Source organism: Coregonus lavaretus (genome assembly GCF_964263955.1).
Source record: "Coregonus lavaretus genome assembly, chromosome: 32".
Classification (NCBI taxonomy): Eukaryota; Metazoa; Chordata; class Actinopteri; order Salmoniformes; family Salmonidae; genus Coregonus; species Coregonus lavaretus.
Genome location: NC_140019.1, coordinates 7,268,439 through 7,291,047, shown reverse-complemented (window position 1 = coordinate 7,291,047; position 22,609 = coordinate 7,268,439). Strand labels below are relative to the sequence as shown.

Here is a 22,609-nt window from a genome sequence, read left to right as displayed (position 1 = left end):
TATTTTGGGTGCAGTACACCCCTTGTCACATTGGATCATGATGTCATGGGGAATAATCACAGACACAAATTATAATTTCCTCTACAGGTAGATTGTTTTATGAATTACTTATTCAGAAGAGTTAGTTGCCAGACCTGGGCATCTGGTAAGACATACTAACGTTCTGCTAATGAAAATAGCCTGCAGTGGACAGGGTCCATGTTTGAATCATGCTCCAATGGCCATGATACTGGACAAGCAGTTCAATTCATACAGCAAAGATTGTCATTGGAATCATAGCATAGTTTCCTTTCATAATTCCCTAGATTTTTCTTTCCATTTCCATGTTATTCTATCAATGAGCCTTGTGTAGCCTATTTGCTGGCTAAATCATTTAAATTAACTGAATATAATTCCACCATTCAAGAATGGTCAGTACTGTATGTTTCATTTGCAGTTTAATTCAAACACATGTTGATGTTTTGCTGCACCTTGTAAATAAAACACCTCCGTCTATCATATGAAACATCCTATTCATTCTGTTGCTGCTGGCGACACAGGGTCTAAGACGAACCATGGAAAATAAAATGGAATTAGAGAGGCAGACCAGAGACCTGCTTCCCCTAACTAACACTAAGCCTGTCTCTGAGTCAACTACTGTCTGACTTGGTGAGGGGGGCCCTGTGTCAACTTCACTCCACAGACATGCATGCACGCTCCCACACACACACTGTACGTACCCAGGCCCTCAGACACAGATGTGTAAGAAGGTGTGTATAGAACCGGGTTAGGCTACCCTAAGGGATCTTTCCTATCAGCAAAACAAACCAACTTGGGTCTGCCCAAAGTCCACAGAAAAACATAAACCTTCTCAAGAAGAGCGAGGGGCAACTTTGGGGGCTTTTACTCAACTATTTGAGGGGGATTCTTTTTCTTTTTTTTTACGGTCCTTGCGTGCACAAGGTTCTTTTCATCCTGTTCGTTCAGTGCTCCGAGACTCCCATGAGAGCTCCCTTTCCATTTCCTCTGGCCCTCCTGAGCTGCGTCAGCACTGGGGCCCGGGTGTGTGTGTTGGACGGCAGTGGGCCGGGGTGTGTGTGTGTGTGTTGGACGCAGTGAGCCGGTGTGTGTGTGTATGTGTGTGTATGTAAGTGTGTGTGTGTGTGAGTGTTGGACGGCACTGCTCATTCATGCCTGGTACTGTCACATCCTGTAGCAGTACCAGCAGCTGCTGTGAGAACTGCCAAGATTATAGGAATCTAAAAATGAAACTCCCTCCACCAAAAAATTCTCTCTCTTTCTCTCAATTCCATTTCAATTTCAATTGAAGGGCTTTATTGGCATGAGAAACATATGTTAACATTGCCAAAGCAAGTGAAGTAGATAGTAAACAAAAGTGAAATAAACAATAAATATTAACAGTAAACATTACACTCAGAAGTTCCAAAAGAATAAAGACATTTCAAATGTCATATTATGTCTATATACAGTGTTGTAACATTGTGCAAAAAGTACAAATGGGAAAATAAATCTCCCTCTCTTTCTCTACTATCTCTCTCTGTGCGACACATCTCTGTGTAGGAGTGAAGTGTTTTCACCTGGAGGCCACTGGTTGCCATCCAGGAAAGTGCCAGAAGAAAAAGCGGCAGAAAATAAAGATTGTTTTGGTGCTGGAATTAAATTACAGCACATTCCAGAACGTTAGGCCGAGATGGTTTCACTGACTGCATCAAGTATGGAATAAAAATTCCTCCGTCTCCACGAATAGAACATAAAGGTAGAGCATATTCCAGCAGGTTGGAATGTTAACACAGCATTCTCTCATAAACGGATCGTTACATTGACCTTCGCTAATTCACCTCACTGGGAAAAAGGTTGGCTTCAAGACATTCATACCATGTGTAAGATATTACTTAGTATTGGCAGTCTAAACGCAGGTTGGGTGGATCCATGGAGGCCTCATTGAAACAGCTTGGCTGCCAGTAAGTCAGCACCCGATGAGGGTGAGACAGAGAGGCTGAAGTAAAGAGCCTCCTTCTCCCCAATCTGATCCAACAGCCTGCTCCCTCGCACGTGTCGCCGCTCACTCACAGTCACACATAACCGGGGAGAGGTGGAATGAAAGACAGGAGAGGAGGAGGAGAGTAGAGGGGGTATAGAAAAGCACGACTGTCTGTTTGTCAGTCAGGCTGGTGCCGTCGTGGAGGTGTCTGGTTGAAACGCAAGTCGGCTCATAGCCTGGCGGATCGGCCTGGGGAGCTGGAAGAAGGGTGGAGAGGGGCGTTGAGCCGATCTCGGGTGCTGACAGACACTACACCCCACTGTAGACACACTGAGGCTGGGGGATGGATGGGGGATGGAGGGGTGGATAGACAGAGACCCCTACTACCACTCTGTGAGCCTGACTGGATCTGTTGGCAGATGGGGCGCCAGCCTGAGCCCTCCCAATCTGCCTGGGTATGAAGGGGTGAGGGGGAGATGCGCGCGCACACACTCACACACACTGCTGGGTGCTGAGAGAGATCAGAGACAAGTGCTCTAATGTAACAGGCCTGGTGGGACCGTAGGGCAGGGTGGGAGTGATATGACTGTCTGAGACATAGGCAGGGCCCCCCTAATGTATAGAGTGTGCGTGTGTGTGAGAGAGAGAGAGAAAGAGAGAGAGAAAGAGAACCCCCACTAATACACCCAACCAAGCCCCATCCTGCAACCTAAGAGGCATTCACCAGATGTTCAGCATGCTCTGCTCAAACCTAATGGTCTGAGCCTAAACCACACGGATAACAACAGTTGACACTGAGGAACACAAAGCTTTTACAATCTCATGCTGGACTATACAAGGTCTGAGGTCATCTCTTTGGCCTAAAGAGCAGGAACCCAGACTTCACCAAACAAAATACAAAGCTTTTACACATTACAGGGAGCTGGTATTCCCATCCACCAAACTACCAGGTGTGAAACAGGGAAGAAACTCAGACTCTGTTAATTTGGTATAGGGCAGACGTAACCCACTCTATTAAATTAATCAAAACAGGAGCATTTTACATCTGGTTAGAAATAATAAATGATCTCTAAAGAGAAAAATGTAGTCATGTGTGCTACCTACATCCCCCCAATAGAATACCCATACTTTAACGATGACAGCTTCTACTTCCTAGAGGGGGAGATCAACCACTTCCAGGCCCAGGGACATGTACTAGTCTGTGGTGACCTAAATGCCAGAATTGGACAAGAACCTGACACTCTCAGCACTCAGGGGGACAAACACCTACCTGGAGGTGACAGCATTCCCTCCCCAATATGCCCCGGTAGACACAACTACGACAAAACAACCAACAAAAATGGGTCACAACTCCTGCAGCTCTGTCACATGCTGGGTCTGTACATAGTCAATGGTAGTATTCGAGGGAACAACTACGGTAGGTACACCTAAAGCTCATCCCTTGGCAGTAGTACTGTAGATTCCTTTATCACCGACCTCAACCCAGTCTCTCAGAGCATTCACAGTCAGCCCACTGACACCCCTATCAGATCACAGCAAAATCACAGTCTACTTGAACAGAGCAATACAGAATCATGAGACATCAAAGCCAAACAAACTGCATACTATTAAGAAATGCTATAAATGGAAGCAAAGTAGTGTAGAAACCTACCAAAAAACTATTGAGCAACAACAAATTCAATCCCTTTTAGACAACTTCCTGGACAAAAAGTTTCACTGCAATAGTGAAGGTGTAAACTTGGCAGTAGAAAGCCTAAACAGTATATTTTGACCTTTCAGCTTCCCTATCAAATCTAAAAATGTCAAACAGACACCCTCAGAAAATTAACAACAATGACAAAGGGTTTGATGAAGAATGCAAAAACCTAAGAAAGCAATTGAGAAACCTATCCAACCAAAAACACAAAGACCAAGAAAACCTGAGCCTTCACTATGGTGAAACACTAAAACAGTAGAGAAATACATTAAGGAAAAAGAAGGAACATCACTTCAGAAACCAGCTCAATGTAATCCATAGAATCTAACCACTTATGGGAAAATTGGAACACACTAAACAAACAACACGAAGAGCTACAGTTGAAGTCGGAAGTTTACATACACCTTAGCCAAATACATTTAAACTCAGTTTTTCACAATTCCTGACATTTAATCCTAGTAAAAATTCCCTGTCTTAGGTCAGTTAGGATCACAACTTTATTTTAAGAATGTGAAATGTCAAAATAATAGAAGAGAGAATTATTTATTTCAGCTATTATTTATTTAATCACATTCCCAGTCGGTTAGAAGTTTACACATACTCAATTAGTATTTGGTAGCATTGCCTTTCAATTGTTTAACTTGTTTCGGGTAGCCTTCCACAAGCTTCCCACAATAAGTTGGGTGAATTTTGGCCCATTCCTCCTGATAGAGCTGGTGTAACTGAGTCAGGTTTGTAGGCCTCCTTGCTCGCACATGCTTTTTCAGTTCTGCCCACAAATGTTCTATAGGATGAGGTCAGGGCTTTGTGATGGCCACTCCAATACCTTGACTTTGTTGTCCTTAAGCTATTTTGCCACAACTTTGGAAGTATGCTTGGGGTCAATGTCCATTTGGAAGACCCATTTGCGACGAAGCTTTAACTTCCTGACTGATGTCTTGAGATGTTGCTTCCATTTATTCACATAATTTTCCTTCCTCATGATGCCATCTATTATGTGAAGTGCACCAGTCCCTCCTGCAGCAAAGCACCCCCTCGGCATGATGCTGCCAACCCCGTGCTTCACGGTTGGGATGGTGTTCTTCGGCTTGCAAGCAACTCCCTTTTTCCTCCAAACATAACGATGGTCATTATGGCCAAACAGTTCTATTTTTGTTTCATCAGACTAGAGGACATTTCTCCAGAAAGTATGATCTTTGTCTCCATGTGCAGTTGCAAACTGTAGTCTGGCTTTTTTATGGCGGTTTTGGAGCAGTGGCTTCTTCCTTGCTGATTGGCCTTTCAGGTTATGTCGATATAGGACTTGTTTTACTGTGGATATAGATACTTTTGTACCTGTTTCTTCCAGCATCTTCACAAGGTCCTTTGCTGTTGTTCTGGGATTGATTTGCACTTTTCGCACCAAAGTATGTTCATCTCTAGGAGACAGAACGTATCTCCTTCCTGAGCGGTATGACGGCTGCGTGGTCCCATGGTGATTATACTTGCGTACTATTGTTTGTACAGATGAACGTGGTACCTTCAGGCGTTTGGAAATTGCTCCTAAGGATGAACCAGACTTGTGGATGTCTACAAAAAAATTCTGAGGTCTTGGCTGATTTCTTTTGATTTTCCCATGATGTCAAGCAAAGAGGCACTGAGTTTGAAGGTAGGCCTTGAAATACATCAACAGGTACACCTCCAATTGACTCAAATGATGTCAATTAGCCTAACAGAAGCTTCTAAAGCCATGACATTATTTTCTGGAATTTTCCAAGCTGTTTAAAGGCATAGTCAACTTAGTGTATGTAAACTTCTGACCCACTGTAATTGTGATACAGTGAATTATAAGTGAAATAATCTGTCTGTAAATAATTGTTGGAAAAATTACTTGTGTCATGCACAAAGTAGATGTCCTAACCGACTTGCCAAAACTATCGTTTGTTAACAAGACATTTGTGGAGTGGTTGAAAAACGAGTTTTAATGACTCCAACCTAAGTGTATGTAAACTTCCGACTTCAACTGTATCTATCCAAAATGGAGATGTATGGATAAACCACTTCTCCAATCTTTTTAGCCCTATAACAAAGAACAAACAGCAAAAACATAGACACGATCAATTACAAATCAGTTATTAAAGACTACCAGAACCCACTGGATTCTCCAATTACATTGAATGAACTATGGGACAAAATACAAACCCTCCAACCCAAAAAGGCCTGTGGTGTTGATGGTATCCTAAATTAAATGATAAAATATACAGACCACAAATTCCAATTGGCTACACTTAAACTCTTTAACATTATCCTCAGCTCTGGCATTTTCCCCAATATTTGGAACCAAGGACTGATCAACCTAATCCACAAAAGTGGAGACAAATTTGACCCCAATAACTACCGTGGGATCTGCGTCAACAGCAATCTCGGGAAAAAATGTCCTCAGTGAAAATGTCGTCCTGAGCAAATGTAAATGTAGCTTTTTACCAAATTACTGTACGACAGACCACGTATTCACCCTGCACACCCTAATTGACAAACAAACAAACCAAAAGCAAGTCTTCTCGTGCTTTGTTGATTTCAAAAAAGCTTTTGACAAAATTTGGCATGAGGGTCTGCTATATAAACTGATGGAAAGTGGTGTTGGGGGAAAAACATACAACATTATAAAATCTATCTACACAAACAAAAAGTGTGCAGTTAAAATTGGCAAAAAACACACATATTTATTTCCTCAGGGCCATGGGGTGAGACAGGGATGCAGCTTAAGCCCCACCGTCTTCAACATATACAGTATATCAACGAATGGTCGAGGGCAGTAGAACAGTCTGCAGCACCCGGCCTCACCCTACTAGAATCTAAAGTCAACCGTCTAATGTTTGCTGATGATCTAATGCTTCTGTCCCCAACCAAGGAGGGCCTACAGCAGCACCTAGATCTTCTGCACAGATTGTCAGACCTGGGCCCAAACAGTGAATCTCAGTAGGACAAAAATAATGGTGTTCCAAAAAAGGTCCAGTTGCCAGGACCATAAATACAAATTCCGTCTAGACACCGTTGCCCTAGAGCACACAAAAACTATACCTACCTCAGCCTAAACATCAGGACCAAAGGTAACTTCCACAAAGCTGTGAACGATCTAAGAGACAATGCAAGAAGGGCCTTCTACGCCATCAAAAGGAACATAAAATTCGACATCCCAATTAGAATCTGGCTAAAAAATACTTGAATCAGTTATAGAACCCATTGCCCTCTACGGTTGTGAGGTCTGGGGTCCGCTCACCAATCAAGAATTCACAAAATGGGACAATCACAAAATTTTTACTCTGCATGCAGAATTCTACAAAACCTTCCTCCGTGTACAATGTAAAACACAAAATAATGCATGCAGAGCAGAATTAGGACAATACCCGCTAATGATTCAAATCCAGAAAAGAGCCGTTAAAACCTACAACCACCTAAAAGGAAGTGATTCCCAAACCTTCCATAACAAAGCCATTACCTACAGAGAGATTAACCTAGAGAAGAGTCCCCTCAGCAAGCTGGTCCTGGGGCTCTGTTCACCAACACAAACAGATCCCACAGAGCCCCAGGACAGCAACACAATTAGACCCAACCAAATCATGAGAAAACTTGACACATTTCAAAGAACTAACCAAAAAACACTTGCTTTGGCCATGTACATGTTTCCCCTGCCGATAAGCGCTTTGAATTGAGAGAGAGAGAATGAGAGAGAGAGGGGGGGGGGGGGGGTTAGGGAGCAACCCAATGACTGAGATAAGGGATAAGGGCAGTGTGGTGTGTGTGTGTGTGTGTGTGAGAGAGAGAGGAGGGGATGTTGTCTTTTAGTGAGAGGTTTAATGCTTTAATATTTAATCATTTTAGCTCCCCGAACTCATATTCAATTTATAAATAAGCACATTTTATTTTGTCTGGCTTGCCATTCCAAATAAAGTGAAATATTCTTTGCTCAAATAATTTAAAAGACAAATAGTTTGGCCTAGGCAGGGCCATAAGTAAATAGGTAAACTGGGATATGACTAAAGAGTTAATCAGGGTGATTTATTTACCTTTCCATGGTAGTAAGATCATATCTATTTTTGCTAACTTCCTGTAAAACAAAATTGTAGTAAGTTCCTTTATTTCTTTAGGGATATGAATACCGAGTATGTCCACTTCACCATCAGACCATTTTATTGGTAAACTACACAGTAATGTAAAATATGCATTTTTTATCAATCCAATACGTAATATGGTACACTTATCATAGTTCTGTTGTAATCCAGAGAGGTTAGAAAAATTATCTAGATCCTTTATGAGGTTGTGCAGGGATCCAGATTGCGGATTTAAGAGGACATTTGAGTTGTCAGCGTACAATGACACCTTTGTTTTTTAAGCCCTGGATTTCTAGCCCATCTATATTATTGTTGGATCTGATTTTAATAGCTAATATTTCAATGGCAATAATACATAGATGTGGACAACCTTGTTTTACTTCTTTCCACAGTTTAATACTTTCTGAGAAGTAGCCATTATTTATTATTTTACACCTGGGATTACTATACATAACTTTAACCCACTGTATAAGAGATTCTAAAAAATTTAAATAGTCCAGGCATTTATATATACATTCTAGTCGTACTTTATCAAAAGCCTTTGCTATGAATACCAGACCTGGTTTCCTAGATTTTTCATAGTGTTCTATTGTTTCAAGTACTTGTCTTATATATTATTTCCGATATATCTTCCACGTAAAACACCTGTCTGATCAGGATGAATAATATCCGACAACACCTTTTTAATTCTATGTGCTACTCATTTTGCTATAATTTTTGCACCACAACACTGAAGTGTAAGGGGCCTCCAGTTTTTTAGATAGAGTGGATCTTTATACTTGCCAACTGGGTCCTGTTACAGTAATAGTGAAATCAAAACTTATTTCTGAGTACCTGATAGTTTACCATTTTTATAGGAGTGGTTAACACACTGGATCTTTGAGTAGATCCAAAAAAGGTTTCATATACCTCAACTGGTATGCCATCCAGCCCTAAAGGCTTTAATTTCATCAAAAAGTTCCTCCTCTGCAATTTGGCCCTCACACAAGTCTTTCTGTACAGCTGTTTATTTTACACTATTATTAGGAAAAATATCCTTACAGTTAACTTCAGTTAGTGGAAATGGAGGAGACTGAAAAGAGAACATGCTTAAAGTACTTTGCTTCCTCTTTCAAAATATCATTTGGTGAATCATGGATGACTCCGTCATTTGTAACACGTTTCTGTAAATTATTTTTGGTAGCATTTCTATGTTGAAAATTCTAATAGAATTTGGTGAATTTTTCAAAATTTTCCATTTAATTCGCTTTATTTTTTATAATACTTTATCTTGATCGTTCCCGAATAAGTCCCTCCATTTCTTTTAGTTTTTCCTCTAACATATTCTGTGCCTCTATTGTACAGTTTTTATTGCTATCTATCTGTACTGTTATTTCTCCTATTTCCTTTGTTAATATGAACTATTTTGACTGAAATTGTTTTTGTTTTAAAGATGAATATTGAATTGCATGACCTCTAAAAGCACATTTAAAAGTGTCCCTACAATAAAGAGATAAAGGAAAAAGTCTGTTATAAAATCCTTTATCTTGGTGAAAAGTCAGGTTGTCAGGGACTCCCGAGTGGCACAGTGGTCTAAGACACTGCATCGTAGTGCTAGAGGTGTCACTACAGACCCGGGTTGGATCCCAGGCTGTGTCACAACCGGCCGTGATCAGGAGTCCCATAGGGTAGTGCACAATTGGCCCAGCGTCGTCCGGGTTACAGGAGGGATTAGCCGGGGTGGGGGGGCTTTACTTGGCTCATGGCGCTCTAGCGACTCCTTGTGATGGGCCAGGCGCCTGCAGGCTGACCTCGGTCGTCAGTTGAACGGTGTTTCCTCTGACACATTGGTGTGGCTGGCTTCCTGGTTAAGTGGGCGGGTGTTAAGAAGCATGGTTTGGTGGGTCATGTTTCGGAGCCCGTTGAGGAGTTGCAGTGATGAGACAAGATTGAAAAAAGGGGTACAAAATAAATAACAGGTTGTCATCCAGTAAGCTTTGATTAAATATCCTTGTCCACATGGAAATTATGTAAGAGTAATGTGGATGCCAATTATTTGATGGTCCGACTGAATTCTGCCCCCTATCAAAACTTGTTTTCACTTTTGGTGCCAGCACGATGGATACAAGAAAGTAATCAAGACGACTAGCTTGATTAAGCCTCCTCCATGTATATATCACTAAGTCTGGATTTTTAAGCCTCCATATATCCACTAGTTCTAATGTGTCCATGATATTCGTAATTTCCCTAAGTGCATGAGAGTGATAGGTTTTAGTGTGATTTCGATCCATTGGGTACTAAAAACTGTATTATAATCTCCCACCATAATAATAACAACTGGGGATGTTGTCTTGTTGAGATGCTGGACTGAGACCCAGAGAGTGACCTGACTGACCACTGGCTCCACAGAGGCAGCTCCTTCCTTCTATAGAGCCCTGCTCCTAGACCCCTGCTCATAGAGCCCTACTCCTAGATCCCTGTTCCTAGACCCATTCTTATAGACTCCTGCTCCTAGACTACTGCTCCAGCTCTGGAAATAATATAAACAGCCTCCCTCCTCCTCACTGAAATCTAATAAAACAGGGCCTCTGATTGCTGCATCCCACCAAGTCCTCTGCTTGCTTTCTGAACTTAAACACACTGCAGGGTGTTCTCTGTCCAATAGTGACAGGGCGGTCTAAGCGTGGAAGGAGCAGGGAGTGACACACACACAGATGCACACACACACACACTCACACAGATGTGTAACAACATAGATCTGAAATTAATGTCAGACTTGGCCTCTCTCTTCTTTCCTCATTTGTCTTGTTAAGTTTCCTCTGAATGTCTTCCCCAGTTGCTTTAATCTAAGTTTCAGGGCGCCACAGACAGACCTGTATGTGCTGGCTGTTGAGCTGACGAGCTAAGAACCCTAACTCCAACAGCAGATGGGACCTTGAATGGCAAACACCCTGACAGACAGACCTCCCAGTGCCACGACCTACAGCATACAACATTCCTACTTCCACCATTAGGAATGTAGGCCTATGCATCCTATTATTCCAGACAGGTAATGGCATCAATAAAAACAAAAGGCGATTTCAGTTTATATTTTACATTTACATTTTAGTCATTTAGCAGACACTCTTATCCAGAGCGAGTGCAAGTGCTAGTTCATTATTTTGAGGTGAGGAGGAGGGTTATTTAAGATACTTTTTGAAGAGGTAGGGTTTCAGATGTTTTCAGAAGATGGGCAGGGACTCTGCTGTCCTAGCTTCAGGGAGAAGACGGTTCCACCATTGGAGTGCCAGGACAGAGAAGAGCTTGAACTGGGCTGAGCGGGAGCTGCCCTCCCATAGGGGTGGGAAGGCCAAGAGACCTGAGGTGGCAGAACGGAGTGCTCGGGTTGGGGTGTAGGGTTTGAGCATAGCCTGAAGGTAGGGAGGGGCAGTTCCTCTTGCTGTTCCGTAGGTAAGCACCATGGTCTTGTAGTGCAGTTCAGGTGAATCCAATCACAACAGCTGGAACCATCCAATACATTTAATCTGTGTAAGACAGAGGGAGGACCCCTAACCTATGGATAACCAGGGATCACTGTAAAGCTTCACTGTGCTTGTCTGCTCGTGGCCCACTCTGTTTTAGACATCTTGATAGGGGTTTTTGATTTCAAGGAGGATTTATGGGGAAGGGAGGCCTCCCCCGAACCGCAGCCCCGGAAGAGCTTTGAAGCCGGGGCGGCCACGCCAGAGTCAGGAGGAACAGCGCTGGACTGGTGTCGCACAGAGAGCTTCAAATGGACCTCGACAGCGCTCTGCCTAGATAAATTATTATGGTAAAATAAGTAGCAGAGCTTTGAGACGAGGGGGAGAGACAGGCAGACAGACAGAGAGAGAGAGAGAGAGAGAGAGAGAGAGAGAGAGAGAGAGAGAGAGAGAGAGAGAGAGAGAGAGAGAGAGAGAGAGAGAGAGAGAGAGAGAGAGAGAGAGGAAACACTAAAACAGAAATACACTAAGAAAAAATAAGGAAAAGCATGTCAGAAAACAGCTCAACGTGATTGAAGAATCCATAGAATCAAATCACTTCTGGGAAATTTGGAACACACTAAACAAATGACAAGGCAGTCATCAGTGAACAGGGAGTAGAGGAGGGGACTAAACACACACCCCTGAGGTTGCCTACCCTCACCACCTGGGGGTGGCCCATCAGGAAGTCCAGGATCCAGTTGCAGAGGGAGGTGTTCAGTCCGAGGGTCCTGAGCATGGTGATGAGCTTGGAAGGAACTATGTTGTTGAATTCTGAGCTGTAGTCAATGAACAGCATTCTTACATACGTATTCCTTTTGTCCAGGTGGGTGAGGGCAGTGTGGAGTGCAATAGAGATTGCATCAGCTGTGGATCTGTTGGGGCGGTATGTGAATTGTAGTGGGTCCAGGGTGTCTGGGATGATGGTGTTGATGTGAGCCATTCAAAGCATTTCATGGCTATAGATGTGTGTGCTACTGGGCGATAGTCATTTAGGTAGGTTAGCTTGGCAATTTTGGGCACAGGGACTATGGTGGTCTGCTTGAAATAAGTTGGTATTACAGACCGGGTCAAGGATGGGTTGAAAATGTCAGTGAAGGCTGGGCCTCCCGAATGGCGTCACTACAGGCCAGGGTTCGGTCCTGGGCTGTATCACAACCGGCCGTGATCGGGAGTCCCATAGGGCAGCGTACAATTGGCCCAGCGTCGTCCAGGTTAGCGGGGTTTGGCCGGGGGGGGGCTTTACTTGCCTCATGGCGCTCTAGCGACTCCTTGTGGCGGGCCGGGTGCCTGCAGGCTGAACTCAGTCATCAGGTGAACAGTGTTTCCTCCAACACATTGGTGCGGCTGGCTTCCGGGTTAAGCGCGGTTTGGCGGGTCATGTTTCAGAGGATGCATGACTCGACCTTCACCTCCTGAGCCAGTTGGGGAGTTGCAGCAATGAGACAAGATCAAAAAGGGGGCAAAAATACAAAAATAAATAATGTCAATGAAGACACTTGCCAGCTGGTCAGCGAATGCTCTGAGCACGTGTCCTGGTATTCCGTCTGGGCCCGTAGCCTTGCCAATATTAACCTGTTTAAAGGTCTTACTCACATCGGCTACAGAGAGCGAGATCATACAGTTGTCCGGAAGAGCTGGTGGTCTCATGCATAGTTTAGTGTTTCTTGCCTCGAAGCGAGCATTGAAGCCATTTAGCTCATGGCTGTGTTTCCCTTTGTAATCTGTGATAGTATTCAAGCCCTGCCACATCCGTCGAGCGTCAGAGCCGGCGTAGTCCTGTATTGACGTTTAGCCTGTTTGATGGCTTGTCGGAGGTCGTAGCTAGATTTCTTATAAGCGTCCTGATTAGTGTCTTGCTCCTTGAAAGCGGCAGCTCTAGCCTTCATCTCAGTGCGGATGTTGCCTCTAATCCATGGCTTCTGGTTGGGCTGACACAATGTTATCAGACGAGGCCTAGGCAGAGAGGCCTATTGTAATGTCACATTTGCCCTCACTGATAGGACCGTTAGACCAAACAATGCCAGGTCTCGGTCTAGTGTGTGGAATTCAAGTTCCTTAACACCGATGAGAGATTACGCAGTTGGAGTCAGAGGAGACAAGAGGAGGGCTTGGTAAACAGAGCTGAGTAAACAATCCCTGTTTACCTCTGGTTTACCCCAGTGTTTCTCACTCCCACTCTTCTCAATCAAACACCCACTCAGTCACTCCTCACTAGTAATGACCCCTGCATGCATGCCTGCTGTCCTCCTACCTAATGACTGTGGCCCATTCTTTAGGCTAACTCTTAATCAGGCTATTAATGATGTTAAGGTCCCATATCCACTCCCCATAAGTCTTCACTCACTCTGATACCTTTCTCATCTCTATTGAGTGACATCTACCTGAATACTTCTTCAATCCTACACTGGGCAAAAAGGGTCAATATCAGGAGATATCTATATATTTCCGGATATCTGACATTTTATTTGATATAATGAGTAGACATGCTCAAGATACGCATGCCCTTAATTTCATATACGGCGCTAGAATATTCTCCGTAATGGGACAGTTTCTACATGCATCCAATCCGGACCTATGAAATCTCTCTGCTACCATATGAGTCCCGGGAAATATCTGGGGTAAGATATGGGTGTGCACCCGCTTACATATTTGTAGAATATTCTAACTCCGGAAAGGTTATGTGTCAACATGCTGACATATCTAAGCCTTTATAGTCGCACCCAAATTATTTTACCTGTTCAGGCCCAAAAAAGAATTGTAACATATCTGAGCACACATTTGCACCATATTCAGTAGTAGGCTATACAAGGCACGGAAAGGCAAACATCGTCATATTTAATCCAAGTTGCTATTTCCAAAGCACATCTCTGCTATTTCTGTTTTAAAATTGCAGCATAACAAATCCAGAGCTCCAATCACAACACGTAGGCCAATCTTTGCGAAAAAATATAAGCTACAGGACTGTTTTGCTAGCACAGACTGGAATATGTTACGGGATTCTTACGATGACATTGAGGAGTACACCACAGTGACCGTACGTACATATCGCAACCAGAAGCCATGGATTACAGGCAACATCCGCACTGAGCTAAAGGGTAGAGCTGATGCTTTCAAGGAGCGGGACTCTAACCCGGACGCTTATAAGAAATCCCGCTATGCCCTCAGACGAACCATCAAACAAGCAAAGAGTAAATACAGTACGAAGATTGAATCCTACTACACCGGCTCCGATGCTCGTCGGATGTGGCAGGGCTTGCAAACTATTACAGACTACAAAGGGAAGCACAGCCGAGAGCTGCCCAGTGACACGAGCCTACCAGACGAGCTAAATTACTTCAATGCTCGCTTCGAGGCAAGCAACACTGAAGCATACATGAGAGCATCAGCTCTTCCGGTCGACTGTGTGATCACACTCTCCGTAGCCGATGTGAATAAGACCTTTAAACAGGTCAACATTCACAAGGCCGCAGGGCCAGACGGATTACCAGGACGTGTACTATGAGCATGCGCTGACCAACTGGCAAGTGTCTTCACTGACATTTTCAACCTGTCCCTGACTGAGTCTGTAATACCAACATGTTTCAAGCAGACCACCATAGTCCCTGTGCCCAAGGACACTAAGGTAACCTGCCTAAATGACTACCAACCCGTAGCACTCACATCTGTAGCCATGAAGTGCTTTGAAAGGCTGGTCATGGCTCACATCAACACCATTATCCCAGAAACCCTAGACCCACTCCAATTTGCGTACCGCCCCAACAGATCCACAGATGATGCAATCTCTATTGCACTCCACACTGCCCTTTCCCACCTGGACAAAATGAAACACCTACGTGAGAATGCTATTCATTGACTACAGCTCAGCGTTCAACACCATAGTGCCCTCAAAGCTCATTACTAAGCTAAGGACCCTGGGACTAAACACCTCCCTCTGCAACTGGATCCTGGACTTCCTGACGGGCCGCCCCCAGGTGGTAAGGGTAGGTAACAACACATCTGCCACGCTGATCCTCAACACGGGGGCCCCTCAGGGGTGCGTGCTCAGTCCCCTCCTGTACTCCCTGTTCACCCATGACTGCATGGCCAGGCACGACTCCAACACCATCATTAAGTTTACCGACACACCAAGACCGTTGTGAAGTGGGCATGACAAAGCCTATTCCCCCTCAGGAGCCTGAAAATATTTGGCAGGGGTCCTCAGATCCTCAAAAAGTTCTACAGCTGCACCATCGAGAGCATCCTGACTGGTTGCATCACTGCCTGGTATGGCAACTGCTCGGCCTCCGACCGCAAGGCACTACAGAGGGTAGTGCGTACAGCCCAGTACATCATTGGGGCCAAGCTTCCTGCCATCCAGGACCTCTATACCAGGCGGTGTCAGAGGAAGGCCCTAAACATTGTCAAAGACTCCAGCCAACCTAGTCATAGACTGTCCTCTCTTCTATCGCACGGCAAGCGGTACCGGAGCGCCAAGTCTAGGTCCAAAAGGCTTCTTAACAGCTTCTACCCCCAAGCCATAAGACTCCTGACAGCTAATCAAATCGCTACCAAGACTATTGGCATTGTCCCCTCCCCACCACAACCTCTTTTACGCTGCTGCTACTCTCTGTTTATTATCTATGCATAGTCACTTTAACTCTACCTACATGTACATATTACCTCAATTACATTTTACATTTTAGTCATTTAGCAGACGCTCTTATCCAGAGCGACTTAGACTAACCTGTGACCCCACACATTGACTCTGTACCGGTACCCCCTGTATATGGCCTCGATACTGTTATTTTACTGTTGCGCTTAAATTATTTTCAGTTATGTTTTTACTTAACATTTATTTTTCTTAAAACTGCATTGTTGGTTAAGGGCTTGTAAGTAAGCATTTCACTGTAAGGTCTACACCTGTTGTATTCGGCGCATGTGACAAATACAATTTTATTGGATTAGCCAGTAAGCTTATATCAACCAGTAATACGAAATACAAATAAACGTTTTAAAACGTTAGCTGTCACCTTGAGGCTTGATAGGGGGTTAAAAAAAATCCCTCAAGGGGAAGTCAATTTTGTTATTTATTAGCTAGCTAGGCTACCTGTTAGCTTTTACCCACCAATCAAGCCTAGCTAGCTAGCCCTACTGGCTACTGGCCAAATTAGTTAATGTTCTTGAGTCTAGTTACTAAGAGAAATAAAACATATTTCAAATTTGCTACTCACTTTAGCATGAACTTCTTTGAGGTCTTTTCTGAACAGCTTCTCACTTTGTTTCTCCAGTTGTCAGTTCGACCACAACGTGAACGTTGACACACTCATTTGTGGAGGCCAAATTAAAAAAATTATAGTTGGAACTCTGCAGCAGAAAATACGTGATTCTTGTTGCTAGTCTATCAGTTACAGTGCTTTTAGATTGCGGTTTGCGCGTGCCTTTATCCAGAGGGAATAGAAAAAGTATAGTGTCTGAAAGAATTATATGGATTTTTAATTATTGAGCATGTCCTCAAAACTCAAATAAGCATCAGAAATTGTCCTTATTTGGCATATCAAAATGCATATCAAGATCTTGATATGGACCTCAGCCAAGAGCATATGCATTGTATGTGCTGAGAAAATATACTATGTAGGCCTACTGTCAAAAATGTGTCAACATATAGAGAAAATAAGATGTCCACATAAGCCTATCTCAGGATATCTAATGAATCTATATCCAGCCATACCATGTATGATATCTGGAGGGAATCCAAAAATGATATGTGCATGAAAGAAAAATATTGATTTCATATTTGTCAAATTATTGACTATGTGCTGAAAACTCAGAAATCGTCCTTATCTTTAGCATATCAAAAAGCATAACAATCCGGAAATGGACCTCAGCCAAGAGATGCATATCTGGACTCAATATAGCTTCCTATCTTGAATATGCTGAGAAAACACAGATATGCTATGTATTCAGTCAGTATTTGTCAACATGAAGAGAGAAAATATGATGTCACATATCTCAGATTATCGAATGAGATCCATTTCCGGCCATAGGAAATGTCCATGTGTGATATTCGGAGTAATCCCAATATCATATACAGTATGTCTAAAAGACACATCTGGATTCAGAATTTGTCAGGATATGGTGCATATTCACAAAACTCCAAATATGCATTGGAAATTGTTTATATTCTATAGAAAATCAAAAACGTGTCATGTAAAGATATCCCTGATATGGACCCTTTTCGGTCAGTGCTAAAAACCCTAATCATTGTGTTTTCTGTCTTCCCTCAAATCTTGTTTTTGTGGGGGTCCCCCTCTGCTATAAAAACAAAAAACTATGTTTTCAGTGAGAAGTAGGGATTGGTCTGAAGCCTACAATGCGTACTTCACCCATGCTCTACCAAGGTTTTCCAGCACACAGCTTTGACCTACTACAGTAGCTATGTTGGTCTATTGTACTTCCAGGTTGCTTAGGATTCAAACCACCTAATTCATACTCTTAGGGGAGGTGCTCCCACAATAATATGATTTGTACTGCATACAAGGTAATGTATTGCATTCTTCCCACCCCACACTAAGACATTACCCCACAAAAAGCGTATTTCTCTCAAATGTTGTGCACAAATTTGTTTACATCCCTGTTAGTCAGCATTTCTCCTTTGTCAAGATAATCCGTCCACCTGACAGGTGTGGCATATCAAGAAGCTGATTAAACAGCATGATCATTACACAGTTGCACTTGTGCTGGGGACAATAAAATGGCACTCTAAAACGTGCAGTTTTGTCACACAACACAATGCCACAAATGTCTCAAGTTTTGAGGGAGCGTGCAATTGGCATGCTGACTGAAAGAATGTCCATCAGAGCTCTTGCCAGAGAATTTAATGTTAATTTCTTTACCATAAGCCACCTCTAAAGTCGTTTTAGAGAATTTGGCAGTATGTTCAACCGGCCTCACAACCGCAGACCACATGTAACCACACCAGCCCAGAACCTCCACATCCGGCTTCTTCACCTGCGGGATGGTCCGAGACCAGCCACCCAGGCAGCTGATTAAACTGTGGGTTTGCACAACCGAAAAATGTCTGCACAAACTGTCAGAAACCGTGTCAGGGAAGCTCATCTGTATGCTCGTCGTCCTCACCAAGGTCTTGACCTGACTGCAGTTTGGCGTCGTAACCGACTTCAGTGGGCAAATGCTCCCCTTTGATGGCCATTGGTACGCTGGAGAAGTGTGCTCTTCACAGATTAATCCCGGTTTCAACTGTACCGGACAGATGGCAGACACCGTGTATGGCGTCGTGTGGGTGAGCGGTTTGCTGATGTCAACACTGTGAACAGAGTGCCCCATGGTGGCAGTGGGGTTATGGTATAGGCAGGCATAAGCTACCATCAACAAACACAATTGCATTTTATCGATGGCAATTTAAATGCACAGAGATACTGTGACGAGATCCTGAGGCCCATTGTCGAACCATTCATCCGCCGCCATCACCTCATTTCAGCATAATAATGCACGACCACATGTCGCAAGGATCTGTACGCAATTCCTGGAAGCTGAAAATTTCCCAGTTCTTCCATGGCCTGCATACTCACCAGACATGTCACCCATTGAGCATGTTTGGGATGCTCTAGTTTAACGTGTATGACAGCTTTTCCAGTTCCCGCTAATATCCAGCAACTTCGCACAGCCATTGAAGAGGAGTGGGACAAAATTCCACAGGCCACAATCAACAGCCTGATTAACTCTATGTGAAGCAGTTGTGTCGCGCTGCATGAGGCAAATGGTGGTGACAAAATTCCACAGGCCACAATCAACAGCCTGATTAACTCTATGTGAAGGAGTTGTGTCGCGCTGCATGAGGCAAATGGTGGTGACTGGTTTTTGATCCACGCCCCTACCTTTTTTTTTAAGGTAACATATGACCAACATATGCATATATATATTCCCAGTCATATGAAATCCATAGATTAGGGCCTAAGTAATTTATTTCAAATGACTGATATCCTTATATGAACTGTAACTCAGTACAATCTTTGAAATTGTTACATGTTGCGTTTATATTTTTGTTCAGTGTATATGAAAGCAAGCTTTACTTTTATACTTACAACACCATCAGGCTTGATTGAGTGAGCTGTTTCGTGGTGCCTGCCTGTATATCCATAAACCTTTATTTTAACAATACATGTCATTGAAAAATGCATTTATTTCATAACATCTTTCTTGGTCAGTAGGTACCTAACATAACAAAAGGAGGTGGTGTGTTCGACATAGTCACTCATATAGATATAGAGGTCTATGGAGCATCCCTGTGGAATGCTTTCGACAATGTAGAGTCCATTCCCCGACAAATTGAGGCTGTTCTGGGGGAGGGGGGGGTTTACAACTCAATATTAGGATATTATTTTAATAGCAGGACACTGTAAAGTCCATTATCCCTCTGAATAGTATGATTTAGGCTGTTTGAGAAGGTTTGAATCCTAAGCAAGCTGCCTACACATTGTTGGAAGACAGTGTAGGCTGCTGAGGGGAGGACAGCTCATAATAATGGCTAGTGTATTTGATACCATTCCACCAATTCCACTCCATTACCTCGGGTGGTGGGTTTGCAACTCAATATTAGGAAGGTGTATATACATTATTTTAATAGCAGGACACTGTAAAGTCCATTATTTGATACCATTCCACCAATTCCCACGAGCCCGTCCTCCCCAATTAAGGTGCCACCAACCTCCTGTGTTGGAAGTACATTAGACCAACATAGCTACTGTAGTAGGTCAAAGCTGTGTGCTGGAAAACCTTGGTGGAGCATGGGTGAATTTCCTTTCTTTTTCGACTTCAGACCAATGCTGCCTTCTCACTTAAAACAGTTCTTTTTTTTTAATTTCCATGGTTTTTACACCGGAAGGTGATTATACAACATTATTATACAAAAATAGGTTTTTTGTCAATTTGTATATTTGAGTTTAACCACAATATTTGTTGCATTATTTGTTCTGTCGTTTCTGGAGGATTAAATTGAAATTGCAACCAACTTTCTATGGCTTGTTTTAGAAATAGTGATATTTGGGAGATGATTTCCTTTTCAAATAACTGAAAGTGAGAGGTTGTAATCTGAATAAAGGGAAAAAGGTCATTCTTGAACATTGGGTGAGACAATCTTACTAATTTGCTAGAGAACCAATTCGGATTTAAGTATAACTTTTGTATGACTGAAGCTTTTAGTGATAGGTCTAATGCTTTAATATTTAATAATTTCTGTCCTCCAAATTCATATTCATTATATAAATAGGCCCGTTTAATTTTGTCTGGCTTGCCGTTCCAAATAAAATTGATTTTTTTTTCTTCATATAATTTTAAAAAAACTGTTCGCTAGGCGTAGGCAAGACCATAAGCAAATAGGTAAACTGGGATAATACTAAAGAGTTAATCAGGATGATTTTCCCACAAATTGACAGGTATTTACATTTCCATGGTAGCAAGATCTTATCTATTTTTGCTAACTTTCTATTAATATTTATTGGAGTGAGATCATTTATTTCCTTTGGGATATGTATTCTGAGTATATCCACATCACCATCAGACCCTTTTATTGGTAAACTACATGGTAATGTAAAATTTTTATTTTTTAGTGATCCAATACATAATATAGTACATTTGTCATAATTTGGTTGTAATCAAGAGAGGTTAGAAAATGTATCTAGATCCTCTATGAGGCTGTGGAGGGATTCTAGTTGTGGATTTAAAAGAAAACATGAATCATCAGCGTACAATGACACCTTTGTTTTTAAGCCCTGGATTTCTAATCCCTTGATATTATTGTTGGATCTGATTTTAATAGCTAACATCTCGATGGCCATAATAAATAGACATGCCGATAGTGGACAACCTTGTTTCACTCCTCTTGACAGTTTAAAACTTTCTGAGAAATAGCCATTATTTACTATTTTACACCTAGGGTTACTATACATGATTTTGACCCATTTTATAAGAGATTCTCCAAAATTGAAATGTTCCAGGCATTTATATATAAACCCCAGTCGTACTTTATCAAATGCCTTTTCGAAGTCTGCTATGAATAGAAGGCCTGGTTTCCCAGATTTTCCATAGTGTTGTATTGTTTCCAGTACTTGCCTTATATTATCTACAATGTATCTTCCATGTAAAAAACCTGTCTGATTAGAATGAATAATGTCCGACAATTCCTTTTTAATTCTATGCGCTATACATTTTGCTAGAATTTTTGCATCACAACACTGAAGTGTAAGGGGCCTCCAATTTTTTTAATAGACTGGATCTTTATATTTTTCACTTGTATTCTGTTTCAGTAATAATGAAATCAGACCTTCTTCTTGAGTGTCGGATAATCTACCATTTACATAGGAGTGGTTAAAACATGCTAATAACGGTCCTCTTAGTATATAAAAAAAGGTTTGGTATACCTCAACTGGTATGCCATCCAACCCTGGTGTTTTCCCGGACTTAAAGTCTTTAATTGCATCCAGAAGTTCCTCCTCTGTAATTTCACCTTCACATGAGTCTTTCTGTTAATTTTACATTATCAATAGAAAAAAAATCTCTACAATTAGCTTTAGTTAGAGGAGATGGAGGCGACTGAAACGAAAACATATATTACACTTGATCTTTCTTGAATAAGTTTCTCCATTTCTTTTTGTTTTTCCTCTAATTTATTCTGAGCCTCTATGTTACAGTTTTTATTGCCATCTATTTCCTTTGTTAGTATAAACTCTTTTGACCTAAATTGCTTTTGTTTTCGAGATGAGTACTGAATTGCATGGCCTCTAAAGGCACATTTAAAGGCGTCCCATACAATAAGGGGATTTGCTGTACCTATGTTATGTCGGAAAAAATCCGTTATAAATTCCTTTGTCCTAGTTAAAAATAAATTATCATCCAATTGGCTTTGATTAAATTTCCAATATCCTCGCCCACGTGGAAATTCAGTAAGAGTAATGTATATGCCAATTATATGATGGTTCGACCGCATTCTGTCCCCTATCAACACTTTTTAAACTTTTGGTGCCAACAAGAATGACATAAGAAAGAAGTCAAGACGACTAGCTTGATTGAGTCTCTGCCATGTATATCTCACTAGATCAGGATATTTAAGCCTCCATATACAGTGGGGAAAAAAGGTATTTAGTCAGCCACCAATTGTGCAAGTTCTCCCACTTAAAAAGATGAGAGAGGCCTGTAATTTTCATCATAGGTACATGTCAACTATGACAGACAAATTGAGAGAAAAAAATCCAGAAAATCACATTGTAAGATTTTTAATGAATTTATTTGCAAATTATGGTGGAAAGTAAGTATTTGGTCACATACAAACAAGCAAGATTTCTGGCTCTCACAGACCTGTAACTTC

The 22,609-nt window shown here is 42.2% G+C and overlaps 1 protein-coding gene across 1 annotated transcript in view; it reads right to left on the bottom strand.

The window, feature by feature from the left end:
• Nucleotides 1–22,609, bottom strand: part of LOC311107383 (fibroblast growth factor receptor-like 1) — a gene marked incomplete at its 3' end in the record, with an annotated part of 72,560 nt that overhangs the window by 35,184 nt on the left and 14,767 nt on the right. The gene's annotated exons all lie outside the window — the stretch shown is intronic.